At 44.9% G+C, this 18,050-nt stretch overlaps 1 pseudogene; it reads right to left on the bottom strand.

Annotated features, from left to right (window-relative positions):
• The window catches only part of LOC139532933 (partitioning defective 3 homolog B-like), a 218,788-nt pseudogene that overhangs the window by 163,537 nt on the left and 37,201 nt on the right, over positions 1–18,050 (bottom strand).

Genomic DNA, 18,050 nt, shown 5'->3' with positions numbered 1-18,050 from the left:
AAGGAGGTTGTTGGCCAAGATCTTGCGATACATGGCCCCATCCATCCTCCCCTCAATACGGTGCAGTCGTCCTGTCCCCTTTGCAGAAAAGCAGTCCCAAAGAATGATGTTTCCACCTCCATGCTTCACGGTTGGGATGGTGTTCTTGGGGTTGTACTCATACTTCTTCTTCCTCCAAACACGGCGAGTGGAGTTAGACCAAAAAGCTCTATTTTTGTCTCATCAGACCACATGACCTTCTCCCATTCCTCCTCTGGATCATCCAGATGGTCATTGGCAAACTTCAGACAGGCCTGGACATGCACTGGCTTAAGCAGGGGGACCTTGCGTCCGCTGCAGGATTTTAATCCATGACGGCGTAGTGTGTTACTAATGGTTTTCTTTGAGACTGTGGTCCCAGCTCTCTTCAGGTCATTGACCAGGTCCTGCCGTGTAGTTCTGGGCTGATCCCTCACCTTCCTCATGATCATTGATGCCCCACGAGGTGAAATCTTGCATGGAGCCCCAGACCGAGGGTGATTGACCGTCATCTTGAACTTCTTCCATTTTCTAATAATTGCGCCAACAGTTGTTTCCTTCTCACCAAGCTGCTTGCCTATTGTCCTGTAGCCCATCCCAGCCTTGTGCAGGTCTACAATTTTATCCCTGATGTCCTTACACAGCTCTCTGGTCTTGGCCATTGTGGAGAGGTTGGAATCTGTTTGATTGTGTGTGGACAGGTGTCTTTTATACAGGTAACGAGTTCAAACAGGTGCAGTTAATACAGGTAATGAGTGGAGAACAGGAGGGCTTCTTAAAGAAAAACTAACAGGTCTGTGAGAGCCGGAATTCTTACTGGTTGGTAGGTGATCAAATACTTATGTCATGCAATAAAATGCAAATTAATTATTTAAAAATCATACAATGTGATTTTCTGGATTTTTGTTTTAGATTCCGTCTCTCACAGTTGAAGTGTACCTATGATAAAAATTACAGACCTCTACATGCTTTGTAAGTAGGAAAACCTGCAAAATCGGCAGTGTATCAAATACTTGTTCTCCCCACTGTATATAAGAATTAACATTGTTATCCAGTCGGATAAACAAACCAAACAGCCTACCCGACCGCTCGGAGGCATCCGCATGGTCCTAAAGCACACTGTTGCCTCGTTTTGTATCACATTCCAATGATAAAACTGGGAGGGGACACAAATGCAATTTCAGAATGTGGGGGGACGTCCCCCCCATCCCCAGTGAAAGTTGTGTAAAACTATATAAATATTTTTTTAAATGTCATTACTATGTTACCACCCAACGGTGTTCCCATCCTATACCAATAGTTGAAGTGGACTGAAATACTCTATGTGCCAGTACACAATTTGACTGCAGTTAGTCTTTATATTTAGGTGCCGGTAGTCAACATATTTTTTAAGTGAATATTCCATAAGAGGTGCCGGTACTCAAGCAGTCATTCAAGCATTGTCCCACACCAACATGTACCACCAAATCATGGGTGTTACTTTACTGTTCATGCCATAGCCCTGAACAACAAAATCAGTTAGTGGCGCTCTACTGTGGTACGTACTGGCTTTGAGGGTAGAGGCATTAACCTCTATCTCTCCTCCTCTGGTTGGCTGAAAGTAGGAGAACTGGCATTCGTAGGGGTCAGGATCGGGGTAAGTGCTGGGGCTAGAGTGGCCCGTGGAGCCCCCGCCGCTGCCCGCTGGGCTCGCTGTCGCCCTCCTCTGGAACTCCTGTGCTTCGAACACTGCCACCAGCTGAAATACAAGCACAGACGCACAACAGGACTGGAATCATACAGGATTATAAACAATAGGGCGGTAAGGTAGCTTAGCGGTTTGAGCGCTGGGCCAGTAACTGAACGGTCGCTGGTTCGAATACCTTTGTATTTTTATTTCACCTTTATTTAACCAGGTAGGTGATAAGGGAATTTATATGTTTAAAGTAATAATAAGAGAATCTGAATGACATTAAGAGTAATGACTAAAGTATTTCACCCTAATAGTTACAGAAGCTTAGACAATGTGTTTAGTCATAATACTAGAATATTGTGAGACAGTGGGAACATTGTGTTTGTATGTGATAAAGAGGAACTGACAACAGACATGTTTTGGTACTGTGAGACCAAGGACAGGAGATAAAGTTCCTCCACCCAGTGCGCTTGTAGACTTGTAGGCGCTTGTAGGAGTTATATAAAAGGCTATGCGATTTATATGATTTGTAGAGCTCTCATGAATAAACTACAACGAACCTTTTGCAGAATCTGAGTCTTTGCCTAATTCTTATTAACCCTAGCTTTACAACCTAGGTGGAATTGGTCAAAGCTATAGTGATTGTTTGGGATTGAAAAGTTCTCGTGACAGTAACGTAAACTCACCCCATTCCGTACAAATGTGCGTAACCGCGTAACCGCGACATTCAAACGAGGCTACAAAGAAAACTAATGGGACTGTAGCGACTGTGTTGACTTCAAAATCGGGGGTGTGAACTAGGTTTCTATTCAAGCGTTGATCGACATGGTAATGGCTCTATAGTATTGGAGAAAAGTTGAAAAAAACTGACCCTCCGTTACATCTTGACGTGTCATGTCGTAACGTACAGCACGCATAAAGCAACTATTTCTGTCTTACAATCTCTCCACCAGGTGTAGCACTTCTCTGATCGTTTAAAAACAAGAAATGGACAGTGACGGGGGTAAGGGGGGGATACCTAGTCATTTTTTTCGTCATCATTGCATGCGATCATCATTCTCAAAGCCGCTGTTTACTTCTAAGATCACTTTAGCACCGCCCTAAAAACCCGATTCAAATTCGACACAAACCTTCAAATAGGTATGTAATGACACATTATATAAACTCTTTATAGTGTTTTATTTACATTTTAGAGGCGATAAGGTGATAAGTTGGACAGATCGAGTGAAAAAAGCTATTTTCCCACACGACATCTGTCCTTCTCACTATAATGTATTAGTTTTGCTTACCCACCCGCCATTTTTAAAAAGACCCGAAGGAGCTCATTGCCTTCTTGAATTATGCAGAAACGGGCAGCGTGAAGGCCTCGGCATGAATTCTGTTGGAAAGGGGAGAAATTGTGCTTTACAATGGTATTGCAATTACAGTTGATCTGGAAGTATTACGTTTTTGGGGCGCTAAAATAAGGTAAATTGTACAGACCAAGGTGATGTACGAGTTTACGTGAGTTTACGTTAGGCTAGTTGAGAACAAGTTCTCATTTGCAACTGGGACCTGGCCAAGATAAAGCATAGCAATTTGACACATAAAACAACACAGAGTTACACATGGAATAAACAAAACATACAGTAGAAAAAAGAAAACAAAAAGTCTATATACAGTGAGTGTAAATGAGGTAAGATAAGGGAGTTAAGGCAATAAATAGGCCATGGTGGCGAAGTAATTACAATATAGCAATTAAACACTGGAATGGTAGCTGTGCAGAAGATGAATGCGCAAGTAGAGATACTGGGGTACAAAGGAGCAAGATAAATAAATAAATACAGTATGGGGATGAGGTAGATAGACGGGCTGTTTACAGATGGGCTATGTACAGGTGCAGTGATCTGTGATCTGATACCTAAGCCAACAAGGTAAAAACAAATCTGTTGATGTTCCCTTGAGCAAGGCACTTCATCTTAATTTCCTCCAGGGGTGCCATACTACTATGGCTGACCCTGTAAAACAACATTTCACTGCACCTATCCGTTGTATGTAACAATAAAACATGCATTTTCTTTATTTAAATACAACGTAATTATCAATAGAAGCATTCTGTAATAGAGTCATACTGTACACCAACCAGACACACAGTCAAATGGCCTATTTCCAAATGGGTGGCAAGTCAAACCTGAGTGGGTGAAAGTGTTCAGACCGTCAACAGAGAAAGAGTGGTTATCAACAGACAGAGGGACAATCTAGCCTCGTTAGACCCTTTTATGGATGTAATGGTGTGACAATAGTAAATGCTCATGTTCATGCTTTTTGCACGTACAACTGCAATTCATCCCTGTGGGAAGCGAACTGGTGGGAAATGCACTTAACATTAGCATAAGCCTGACAGACACACACCGCCTCCCGCATCCTCACACACGTACGCATCTGCAAACGCACAAAACAAACTTATCTACCAAACAGTAGGGAGAGGGCTGTGCATTCTCTAGGCCAGGAGGAGTGCGTGGTGCTCCACAAATACCATCAATCAACAGCGATGGCGAGAGAGAGCGAGAGATATTGAGAAAGAGAAGGTGTGTGTGTGTGTGTGTGTGTGTGTGTGTGTGTGTGTGTGTGTGTGTGTGTGTGTGTGTGTGTGTGTGTGTGTGTGTGTGTGTGTGTGTGTGTGTGTGTGTGTGTGTGTGTGAATGCCAGCCAAACCCAACATGATTTATAGGGATCAAAACAGCTCTATCGCTTTCTGTCAACCCAAGACAGTGTATGAGGGCATACCAACAAGAGCAGCATGCGAATGTGATCTGTGCATTCCAGATGATAATAATAATACATAGAAGTTAGGACTAATTTGTCTTATCGTGGTAGTAAAACACATGCCATGAGGCCAGTTCAGTAAACCCAGTTAGCCATACGAATCAGAAACATACATATGCACAGTGTGTGTCTGTGTGCTCCCATGTGTTAATCGCTATTGGTTAACTGTGTTTACTAAAAACACACACAAACACACACACACACGCACGCACCCACCCAGTCCAACAGTGGTAGGATTCGAGGTGTGTACACATCGGAATAAATAGTCAAATTAAATCTGACAGGAGAATCAGAACCTGTCAAACCCAATGACACAGTTGCCTCCACGAGCTGGACGGAGACAGGGATGGAGGCGCGAGAGAGCGAGCGAGAGAGAGACAGGGATGGAGAACAGAGAGAGAGAGATAGAGAGAGAGAGACAGAGAGAGAGAATAGAGGGTAATGGTCCTCCGACACGCTGCCGTGAATTTGACGTTTGACAAATTAGCACTTTGTTGGCGTGACGCTCTCATTAAACAGTGCTAGCACAGGAAATGACCACTTAATGAAAGAGAGAATGATAATCAGAACAGGGGGAAGAAGAAAACAAAGAGAGGAAGAATAGTGAGACACAAATGCAAGAAAGAGACAGCCATAGATTCATAGGAGGGAGGTGTGAGGGAGAGAAGAGAGCAAGAGGGAGTGAGTGAGAGAAAATCAGTGAGAAAGAGGAAGAGAAACACAGAGAAAGAGAGAGAGTTTTTCTGAATCATCTTCACCCATAACTGGGGGGTGGTGGGGGGGGGGAAACAATAAGCAATAACACGGTGGGTAGAAATAAATCATAAATCATGGCGTGAATGTCACACTTCTCACTCTCCCTTTCTACCATGATTCAATATCCTGACACCTCCACGCCCCAAACCAGAGGAAATTGGCCACACCAGAGCATCATGGGAGGGAGGGTGGGGCCAGAAAAAAGCATATCCACTATGTGATTGATTGATGCCTCTTCATCTTTTCCTCTCTTCCCTGGTCTTTTCCTATTCTCTACCTCTTTCTAAATCAGATGACTGTCCCTCACAGAGGATGAGAGAGTTGACTAATGTGGATGTGATGAGGAGAGAGTTATAGAAACCTCAGTGTCACAAACAGCTCAAAAAGAAGCACCTGTAGAGAGCAAGAGCCATCTCTACTCCTTGATACACACATCCTCAGTGTCCCCATAGTCACGGTGACACACACACAGCTCTCCTCAATTAGTCTAACCTCTGGGCACAAGTACCAAGGAAAGTCTAGAGTAGCATGTAAATTGGTAGTAGAGGGTTATACAGGTTGCCAAGCCAATAACCATAGGAACAGTAGGTAGTGGTCTTCAACATAGTCCCAACCTCTTTATACTCCGTCAGGAAAACTCTGGAGCATTCCTGTGTGTGTGTGTGTGTGTGTGTGTGTGTGTGTGTGTGTGTGTGTGTGTGTGTGTGTGTGTGTGTGTGTGTGTGTGTGTGTGTGTGTGTGTGTGTGTGTGTGCGTGTGCATGCAAGCTTACTGTTTATCTAACCCTAATCTCAGCTGATGAGTCAAACGTGCAGGCAGTCAGCACTAAAGGGGGCTGAAGTGGGATAAAGAGGGCCAAAGGGTGCTAACAAATCCAGAAGGCTGCTAAGGGCTGATAACACGCATGCTGAAGAGCACTGTCAGGTAGGCTTGGGCGGTATCCAGATTTTCATACCGTTCTTCTGCCATCCCGGGATTTATGGTATTACCAGCATAGCACACAAGGGGGTGCTAAAAATGCAAAAAAGCCCACTGGGCATCTATTACCAGAATGCTAACAAAATAAGTAATAGCGAATTTTCATGGACGCTTTTAACTAAATGCTAACGAGCGCACTAATTGCAAATACAGCTCATAAAGTTAAACAAGTACAGTTGAAGTCGGAAATTTACATAGACCTTAGCCAAATACATTTAAACTCAGTTTTTCACAATTCCTGACATTTACTCCTAGTAAAGATTCCATGTCTTAGGTCAGTTAAGATCACCACTTTATTTTAAGAATGTGAAATGTCAGAATAATACTAGAGAGAATGATTTATTTCAGCTTTTATTTATGTCATCACATTCCCAGTGAGTCAGAAGTTTACATATACTCAATTAGTATTTGGTAGAGTTGCCTTTAAATTGTTTAACTTGGGTCAAACTTTTCGGGTAGCTTTCCACAAGCTTCCCACAATAAGTTGGGTGAATTATGGCCCATTCCTCCTGACAGCGCTGGTGTAACTGAGTCAGGTTTGTAGGCCTCCTTGCTCGCACACGCGTTTCAGTTCTGCCCACTAATTTTCTATAGGATTGAGGTCAGGGCTTTGTGATGGCCACTCCAATACCTTGACCTTGTTGTCCTTAAGTCATTTTGTCACAACTTTGTAAGTATGCTTGGGGTCATTGTCCATTTGGAAGACCCATTTGAGACCAAGCTTTAACTTCCTGACTGATGTGTTGAGATGTTGCTTCAATATATCCACATACTTTTCCCTTCCTCATGATGCCATCTATTTTGTGAAGTACACTAGCCCCTCCTGCAGCAAAGCACCCCCACAACATAATGCTGCCACCCCCGTGCTTCACGGTTGGGATGGTGTTCTTCGGCTTGCAAGTCTCCCCTTTTTCCTCCAAACATAACGATGGTCATTATGGCCAAACAGTTCTATTTTTGTTTCATCAGACAAGCGGACATTTCTCCAAAAAGTACGATCTTTGTCCCCATGTGCAGTTGCAAACCGTAGTCTGGCTTTTTTATGGCGGTTTTGGAGCAGTGGCTTCTTCCTTGCTGAGCGGCCTTTTAGTTTATGTCAATATAGGACTTGTTTTACTGTGGATATAGTTATTTTTGTACCTGTTTCGTCCAGCATCTTCACAAGGTCCTTTGCTGGTGTTCTGGGATTGATTTGCACTTTTCGCACCAAAGTACATTCATCTCTAGGAGACAGAACGCGTCTCCTTCCTGAGCTGTATGACGGCTGCGTGGACCCATGGTGTTTATACTTGCATACTATTGTTTGTACAGATGAACCTGGTACCTTCAGGCATTTGGAAATTGCTCCCAAGAATGAACCAGACTTGTGGAGGTCTACATTTTTTTTCTGAGGTCTTGGCTGATTTCTTTTGATTTTCCCATGATGTCAAGCAAAGAGGCACTGAGTTTGAATGTAGGCCTTTAAATACATCACAGGTACACCTCCAATTGACTCAAATTATGTCAATTAGCTTATCAGAAGCTTATAAAGCCATGACATCATTTTCAGGAATTTTCCAAGCCGTTTAAAAAGGCACAGTCACCTTAGTGTATGTAAACTTCTGACCCACTGGAATTGATACAGTGAATTATAAGTGAAATAATCTGTCTGTAAACAATTGTTGGAAAAATTACTTGTGTCATGCACAAAGTAGATGTCCTAACCAACTTGCCAAAACTATAGTTTGTTAACAAGAAATTTGTGGAGTGGTTGAGTTTTAATGACTCCAACCTAAGTGTATGTAAACTTCCGACTTCAACTGTAGCTCTTCCAGAACTCTTTGACTTCTCAAACACAGCAGAAAGCTAACACTCCATCTCCTTATTAATTCAGCCACTTACTTAGCTAACTAACAAAAACACAGTTGTAGTTAGTGTAGAGTGTAGCACAGCTTAGACAGTTATAAGATATCTGATGGCAAACATTTAGTAGTGAATTGCATACACGGGTAACTTCATCACCTCATGTGCAGCTATTTTCGTCCTTCTAACGTAGTCAACACTGCTAGCTAGCCAGCTAGCCAACTCCTACCGAATAGCAGCACTGTAGAAATTATTACATTACAACGGAACGACTTGATTAGTGTAGTGTTAGCTAGCTACATAGTTGTCTTTGCTGTCTTTGTATCTAAGATAATTGTGTAGTTTAGAGTAATTATCGAGGTTAGCTAGCCAGCTATTTTCGTCCGCCGCGAGAGTACTTCCGGGTTGGAGCGAGTAGTCGCATTTCGCTTCACTCCACAGGTAGTATTACATTTCATTTCATTTCATTACAGTACAACGGTTTGATTTGTTTGATCTTAGCAATTTTTTTCTTAGCTAGCTACATAGCCGTCTTTGTATCAAAGATAATTGTGTAGTTTAGAGTAATTATCGAGGTTAGCTAGCCAGCTATTTTCGTCCTTCTAACGTAGTCAACACTGCTAGCTAGCCTACTTCACCAGCCAGCAGTACTGTATCATTTTAGTCAATAAGATTTTTTGCAACGTAAGCTTAACTTGCTGAACATTCGAGACGTGTAGTCCACTTGTCATTCCAATCTCCTTTGCATTAGCGTAGCCTCTTCTGTAGCCTGTCAACTATGTGTCTGTCTATCCCTCTTCTCTCCTCTCTCCACAGACCATACAAACGCTTCACACCGCGTGGCCGCTACCACTCTAACCTGGTGGTCCCAGTGCGCACGACCCACGTGGAGTTCCAGGTCTCCGGCAGCCTCTGGAACTGCCGATCTGCGGCCAACAAGGCAGAGTTCATCTCAGCCAATGCTTCCCTCCAGTCCCTCGACTTCTTGGCACTGACGGAAACATGGATTACCACAGATAACACTGCTACTCCTACTGCTCTCTCCTCGTCTGCCCACGTGTTATCGCACACCCCGAGAGCTTCTGGTCAGCGGGGTGGTGGCACTGGGATCCTCATCTCTCCCAAGTGGACATTCTCTCTTTCTCCCCTGACCCATCTGTCTATCGCCTCCTTTGAATTCCATGCTGTCACAGTTACCAGCCCTTTCAAGCTTAACATCCTTATCATTTATCGCCCTCCAGGTTCCCTTGGAGAGTTCATCAATGAGCTTGACGCCTTGATAAGTTCCTTTCCTGAGGATGGCTCACCTCTCACAGTTCTGGGTGACTTTTAACCTCCCCACGTCTACCTTTGACTCATTCCTCTCTGCCTCCTTCTTTCCACTCCTCTCCTCTTTTGACCTCACCCTCTCACCTTCCCCCCCTACTCACAAGGCAGGCAATACGCTTGACCTCATCTTTACTAGATGCTGTTCTTCCACTAATCTCATTGCAACTCCCCTCCAAGTCTCCGACCACTACCTTGTATCCTTTTCCCTCTCGCTCTCATCCAACACTTCCCACACTGCCCCTACTCGGATGGTATCGCGCCGTCCCAACCTTCGCTCTCTCTCCCCCGCTACTCTCTCCTCTTCCATCCTATCATCTCTTCCCTCTGCTCAAACCTTCTCCAACCTATCTCCTGATTCTGCCTCCTCAACCCTCCTCTCCTCCCTTTCTGCATCCTTTGACTCTCTATGTCCCCTATCCTCCAGGCCGGCTCGGTCCTCCCCTCCTGCTCCGTGGCTCGACGACTCATTGCGAGCTCACAGAAAAGGGCTCCGGGCAGCCGAGCGGAAATGGAGGAAAACTCGCCTCCCTGCGGACCTGGCATCCTTTCACTCCCTCCTCTCTACATTCTCCTCTTCTGTCTCTGCTGCTAAAGCCACTTTCTACCACTCTAAATTCCAAGCATCTGCCTCTAACCCTAGGAAGCTCTTTGCCACCTTCTCCTCCCTCCTGAATCCCCCCCCCCCCCCTCCTCCCTCTCTGCGGATGACTTCGTCAACCATTTTGGAAAGAAGGTCGACGACATCCGATCCTCGTTTGCTAAGTCAAACGACACCGCTGGTTCTGCTCACACTGCCCTACCCTGTGCTTTGACCTCTTTCTCCCCTCTCTCTCCAGATGAAATCTCGCGTCTTGTGACGGCCGGCCGCCCAACAACCTGCCCGCTTGACCCTATCCCCTCCTCTCTTCTCCAGACCATTTCCGGAGACCTTCTCCCTTACCTCACCCATCAACTCATCATTGACCGCTGGCTACGTCCCTTCCGTCTTCAAGAGAGCGAGAGTTGCACCCCTTCTGAAAAAACCTACACTCGATCCCTCCGATGTCAACAACTACAGACCAGTATCCCTTCTTTCTTTTCTCTCCAAAACTCTTGAACGTGCCGTCCTTGGCCAGCTCTCCTGCTATCTCTCTCAGAATGACCTTCTTGATCCAAATCAGTCAGGTTTCAAGACTAGTCATTCAACTGAGACTGCTCTTCTCTGTGTCACGGAGGCGCTCCGCACTGCTAAAGCTAACTCTCTCTCCTCTGCTCTCATCCTTCTAGACCTATCGGCTGCCTTTGATACTGTGAACCATCAGATCCTCCTCTCCACCCTCTCCGAGTTGGGCATCTCCGGCGCGGCCAACGCTTGGATTGCGTCCTACCTGACAGGTCGCTCCTACCAGGTGGCGTGGCGAGAATCTGTCTCCGCACCACGTGCTCTCACCACTGGTGTCCCCCAGGGCTCTGTTCTAGGCCCTCTCCTATTCTCGCTATACACCAAGTCACTTGGCTCTGTCATATCCTCACATGGTCTCTCCTATCATTGCTATGCAGACGACACACAATTAATCTTCTCCTTTCCCCCTTCTGATAACCAGGTGGCGAATCGCATCTCTGCATGTCTGGCAGACATATCAGTGTGGATGACGGATCACCACCTCAAGCTGAACCTCGGCAAGACGGAGCTGCTCTTCCTCCCGGGGAAGGACTGCCCGTTCCATGATCTCGCCATCACGGTTGACAACTCCATTGTGTCCTCCTCCCAGAGTGCTAAGAACCTTGGCGTGATCCTGGACAACACCCTGTCGTTCTCAACTAACATCAAGGCGGTGACCCGTTCCTGTAGGTTCATGCTCTACAACATTCGCAGAGTACGACCCTGCCTCACACAGGAAGCGGCGCAGGTCCTAATCCAGGCACTTGTCATCTCCCGTCTGGATTACTGCAACTCGCTGTTGGCTGGGCTCCCTGCCTATGCCATTAAACCCCTACAACTCATCCAGAACGCCGCAGCTCGTCTGGTGTTCAACCTTCCCAAGTTCTCTCACGTCACCCCGCTCCTCCGCTCTCTCCACTGGCTTCCAGTTGAAGCTCGCATCCGCTACAAGACAATGGTGCTTGCCTACGGAGCTGTGAGGGGAATGGCACCTCCGTACCTTCAGGCTCTGATCAGGCCCTACACCCAAACAAGGGCACTGCGTTCATCCACCTCTGGCCTGCTCACCTCCCTACCTCTGAGGAAGTACAGTTCCCGCTCAGCCCAGTCAAAACTGTTCGCTGCTCTGGCACCCCAATGGTGGAACAAACTCCCTCACGACGCCAGGTCAGCGGAGTCAATCACCACCTTCCGGAGACACCTGAAACCCCACCTCTTTAAGGAATAAAGTATTCCTTCTAACCCCCCCCCCCCCCTTAAAAGGGTTAGATGCACTATTGTAAAGTGGTTGTTCCACTGGATATCATAAGGTGAATGCACCAATTTGTAAGTCGCTCTGGATAAGAGCGTCTGCTAAATGACTTAAATGTAAATGTAATGTGCGACGCACAACAGAGAGAGACTCGGCGATAGCTACAGAACGCTGTGGACTCACCCGCTCCCGCGTTCTCCCATTGTGCTCTTTTACAACCAACACTTGACTGGCTGCTGTTCTGGGGAACTAAGCTTCATAATGAAAAATAATGTGATAAGCAAAATGAACAACACAGTCTGCTTTATCTCCTAACGTATTGGACAAGTTGACTGCAGGTATTTACTTAAAAAGTTGCTACAAATGTTCAAAAGTATTCAAAATAGTTTCAACGGTATAGGTAAACACCATTCCGTGTGCATTTCCAAATACCCCTGTATACGGTATGCCGCCCAACCCTACTGACAGGTGATACGCAGTGCCAACGCATACCATGCCATCTCAACCTAACTTGATGATATAATTACCTGAATCAGTGGGGTCCTAATTGGCCTGATGGGTGGATGGGGACACTGTCTCACTATCCCGATTCTCCACCCTTCACCTAAAGTGTGTACAGGCACACCTCCCATCATGTATTTAAAACCATTGGATTGGTGTTTCATTAGCTGGATTGAGTTTCCACCATTGTTAAATTCATGACGGGAAGTGTGGAAGTGCATACTTTAGGACAGGGATCATCAACTAGATTCAGCTGCGGGACGATTTCTTCTTAATTACAAATCATTTGTCGACTGCAAATTGATCACAAGAAGCTCAAACAGATATTTGACTAAAACACAACAATTTCCAACCTTGCTTACATTTGTATACGATCACATACAGCAAGTGTAAAAAATATTAGGAACAACTGCTCTTTCCATGAAATAGACTGACAAGTTGAATCCAGGTAAAAGCTATGATCCCTTATTGATGTCACCTGTAGATGAAGGGGAGGAGACAGATTAAAGGATTTCTAAACCTTGAGAAAATTGAGACCCCGATTGTGGCTGAATCGAGGCTGTTCCGAGGAAAAAAGGGGGTGCAACTCAATATTAGGAAGGTGTTCCGAATGTTTTGTAAACTCAGTATTAGTATTTATTAAAAATGCCCATTAGCCAAGGAAGCAGCTACCCTTCCAAGGGTCCAGCAACATAAGACAGTTAGATACAGTTAAAAATACCACATGACATTACATTTCATAACACCTTACCAAACACATTCAGTGTTGCCACATGCCACCACATATTTACAATACACCATCCACGTGCACGTGTGTGTAGACTGCATTTCTCACCACGTGTGTCTGTGCCTGTTTCTCTCTTCACAGTCCCCGCTGTATTTATCCGTTTCTTTCCTATCCAATTCTACTGCTTGCATCAGTTACCTGATGTGGAATAGCCATGAGAGATTTACATGCATATTATTCATGTTAGCTCTCTGTGTACATTTAAGGGCCAGCCGTAATGCCCTGTTCTGAGCTAATTGTAATTTTCCGAGGTCCCTCTTCGTGGCACCTGACCACACGACTGAACAGTAGTCCAGGTGCGACAAAACTAGAGCCTGTAGGACTTGCCTTGTTGTTAGTGTTTTTGAAAAGGCAGAGCAGTGCTTTATTATAGACAGACTTCTCCCCATCTTCGCTACTGTTGTATCAACATGTTTTGAACATGACAGTTTACGATTCAGGGTTACTCCAAGCAGTTTAGTCACCTCAATCTGGTCAATAATGGTTTAGTGAATGATTTTTCCCTAATATAATGCTTTTAGCTTTTGAAATATTTAGGACCAACGTATTCCTTGCCAGCCATTCTGAAACTAACTGCAGCTCTTTGTTAAGTGTTGCAAGGATTTCCCTTGCTGTAGTAGCTGACGCATATAGTGTTGAGTCATCCGCATACATAGACACACTGGCTTTATTTATAGTCATATAAAGACCGTCAATGAATCACCACACTAGGTGTGGAAACGGAAGGCTCTCTCTCTCTCTCTACAATACGTGACTAGACTGAGGGTGTAAGCGCACACAAAGATGTTTGCACACAACAGCTACTACCATCATCATTATGCTTTAAACCAACAAGTTCGCACAGTTTGACTTCAGTATTCAACGTTTGTGGAATACTGAAGTGGGGGGATAATAAAAAAAAAAACATTTCTACGTTTAAGTTTAGGAATTAAGTTAGGCAGATTTTGCTATACATGACGTTAGAGCTCAGGGTCTCCGCTTCACAGCTCTTTATGGGTTATGACTGACAGTCGTTATAAACTTGAGCACCGCAAGTTGCCTCCGTCCCTCCTGCTAATTGGGCAACTTTTGAAAAAAAAAATTCTGAGTGAGGGAAATGCTGTAAATTAATAGAACTCGAAAGATGAGACGTTGAGGATTATAATAAATATCACGTTGATGTCATACAAGCAAGCCAGACACCCGAGTCCAAATATACAGTGCCGATGTTTATGATCACTATATTTGATTTAGTTACAAGACGACATGGCGTCGTACCCTGGGTTGTCCTGAACAGAATGAGCATAAGACAATTTGTCACGGACCACGCATCTGAATGCTCTTCATGACACCAAAATTACGATCTTCTCTGAATTGCCTTGAGAAAGCCTAACACTTTTTTTTAGGGGGTAGATCAGCTTTAATAGTGCAGATAGATTGGAGCTTCCATCAATGTAATTGTCTGTATCATTGCCAATCCCCCATATATATTTTTTTGTAAATATATTTTGATTTATTAGCTAGTCATGTTTGCAATAGAACAAGCTTTCCCAATGATGCCCACCTGACCCAGATAAGCGATTTATAATGGACCGTCTTAGTATTGCGTGAAAAGTAATTGTGTGATGGCGGGGATGCAGGGCTGTGTTCCAAACAAAACTGCAAGTGTGCTTGCTCTAGTTCCTCAACAACACAGCTAGGAGAGCTAAAAAAACTAAAAAACATTTTAGTTGGACTCTTCTTCGAGTCATAAAAGTGCATTGAAATTACTTAGGAACTGTGCACACTGTGGGGCCACTTGGGACACCAGTTTGACCTCTAACTCAAACCCATGTCATTTTTTTTGTCTTATGTTGCACCTATCCCACATTTTCAAAGAATATTCTTATGTTACTGAACGTATCCATAGTATTTTCAGATTTTGTTAACAAATGCGCCGAAAATCACAGTTAATGTACAATGCACATGAAATCAACAGTGTAGTCTAATAATTTTCCGATAATCTCCAAATTGTTCTCTTTTGATTACTTCTATGGTTATGCATATACTTTCCATATTTCTTCTTTAAGAAACATTTAGCCCTAGCCCTATATAGGACCATTCCCATGAGTGTAAATGGTTAAGGTAAGGGTTAAGGTTTGGGATAGGGTTAAAACCCAAAAAAATCGAACGAGTGCCTAGCGCTGGGATTGAACGAGCAACCCTACATATGCATTGCTTGATGTTTGGGGTTTTAAGCTGGGTTTCTGTACAGCACTTTGTGACATAGGCTGATGTAAAAGGAGCTTTATAAATACATTTGATTGATTGATTGAAGCCAGCTCTAGTGGCTTAAACCCATCCTCCACCCACAACACCCTAGCAAGCCTACTTGGTAACAGCGCTCACCTTTGCCACTAGTGGCCGGTTTTGAATTAAATCTCCTGACGTCCTGGGGACTTGGACAAACGTTGAATAATCCCCTTGGATCTCGAGTGACCTGGCTGCTCCAAACAGCCAGGGGCCATAGCTAAAAGTTTACATCTGAATCAAACAACTCAGAGAGAATAATAAACAGTGTGTTGTAGACTGGTGTGTGTGTGTTCCTGAGGGACTTTTCCCATATTGTACCTCTCAAAAGCCAAGCTGAACACCTAAACACGATGTTTACGCTCTCTGGACTTATACACAATGCTGGGATGACTGGGTCATATTCATTACACTGTAGCAAAATGTTTTGCAATGGAAAATGAAAACAAGCGTTTCTTATTGGACAACAAAGATCAGGTAGTCCTTCCCCATTTGCTTACATTGGACAAATGAATATGACCCTGTTGTCAAAGGGGATACAGTCCAGGTAGATTTAGTGCAGATGTCTGTGGCTTGTAACAAGCTCCCTTTCCGCCATGTCCAAAACAAAGTAATCAGTCACTCAGTCTACAGAGGTTCACATATAGGAGCTGCTGGAAAACATCCTTGCACACACACACCCTACATGGGAACAGATGAACAGTGCCACCTAGCTTGAAGCAACAGCAACTACAGCCCATTGTCTTTCAACCATATGACACACACACACACACACACACACACACACACAGTAACAACCACTGCACCACAATACACTACACCACAATACACTACACCTGCCCCTCCCCCCATATACCTACTTCATCTCTCTCCAACCATTCCTTCTGTTCCCTCTCTCCGCTCTCCATCGCCTCTGTTGGTGTGTGGCACATCTCTATTGAGCTGCTGTGCTTTTGTCTGCCTGTCATGCATCTTAAGAGTCCCCCACTCTCTTCCTATTCCCCCCCCCCTCCCTCTCTCCTTTGAAACTCCTGGAATGCATAATGCGAGGCGCGGGCTGCATCGTGATGGTAATACAGTTATCCAATCATCTCTGTCTCCCTACACCCCTCCACGCACAAACAGTCAAGGAACTGTTCAGCTTAAAGCGTGGGGGGCCTTCTCTGAAATATAGGGTCTACTCTAAACCTCTGAAAGAATTAGAATACCTTACACCTCTGTCAGCACACAGTTAGTCTGCTTCCCAAATGGTACCATATTTCCTAGGTGGTACAGTACTTTTGACCAGGACCCAAATGGAATAGGGTGCTATTTGGTACACAGCCTTAGTCACAGGGTGAATCAAATCTCAAACCCAAACCTGATGGAAGACGCTTTTCAGATACTGAAATTACTGCGGAATCATGTGTCAAAACAGTGAAAAGTAGAACGATGGGAAAAGTGCTGGGCCCTTAAAATGCATCCTTCCTTCCTCCTTTACTTGAAGCAATCACTGATCTGACATTGCTGGATTGGTGAAAGGCTACTTACTGTACATGATAGAAGTGCTCCTAACCGTACACTAATCAAGTCATCAAGGAAAGGAGGAAGAAAGAAGGCATTTGAGCTTTGCCTGATTGGCATTTGTAGAGTCCAGTGTCAGGTGACTCTGGTGCTGAGGGTGTGACGAATGGAAGAAAACCTGCCTACTGATGTCATGAGTCATCATTTCTTGCGGTGCCATGTTAAAAGTACATGCATACCCAAATGTACTCCAATGATGCAACCCTTTACGTATCTGTGCACACACACGGTCAGTCTAACACACACACACACACACAATGCTGTTAAAAACAAGTAGGAAATTGGACCGATTACCATCTTGACTCCCCTAATCCTACGTCTACTTCCCTGTGTATCTGTAACATACATCCAGATGGTTGATTTTATTTATTTAAACTTTAACTAGGAAGGTCAGTTAAGAACAACGTCTTATTTACAATGATGGCCTACTTGTAAAGCTCCCCCGGCCAAAGCCTGCCCTAAACCGGACGACGCTGGGCCAATTGTGCGCCGCCCTATGGGACTCCCGATCACGGTCGGTTGTGATACAGCCCGGGATCGAACCCGGGTCTGTTGTGACGCCTACTAGCACTGCGATGCAGTGCCATATACCGCTGTGCTACTCGGGAGCCCTCCTTGAAACACACACCTGGGTTTCAGCACACCCCAATCTCGCTCAAATGCATTCATACATAGTACAAAACGCTACGCGCGCACATACTCTCCTAACACACAACATGGCTGTGAGCATCAGCCAACCCAACTCACTCTCCACGCATAACCACACACACAGGCCTACTATAATGGGCCTTGTGGAGGCCTGATTACCAACAGCGACAAGACAGCCTATAGGGAGGAGGTGAGAGTCTGGTGGAGTGGTTTACAGGCAAATAACCTCCCTCCATACTGACACCATGGTGGGAGGCTGAAGAAATTTGGCATGGCCCCCAAGACCCTCACAGACTTCTGCAGATGCACCAGAGAGCATTCTGTTGGGCTGTATCACCGCCTTGTACAGCAATTGCACCAGCCGCAACTGCAGGGCTCTCCAAAGGGTGGTGCGGTCAGCCCAACACATCACTGGAGGCACACTGCCTGCCCTCCAGGACATCTACAGCACCCGGTGTCACAGGACGGCCAAGAAGATCATGAACGACCT

This window comes from Salvelinus alpinus, chromosome 10, assembly GCF_045679555.1.
Source record: "Salvelinus alpinus chromosome 10, SLU_Salpinus.1, whole genome shotgun sequence".
Classification (NCBI taxonomy): Eukaryota; Metazoa; Chordata; class Actinopteri; order Salmoniformes; family Salmonidae; genus Salvelinus; species Salvelinus alpinus.
This window is presented reverse-complemented; position numbering and strand designations above follow the sequence as displayed.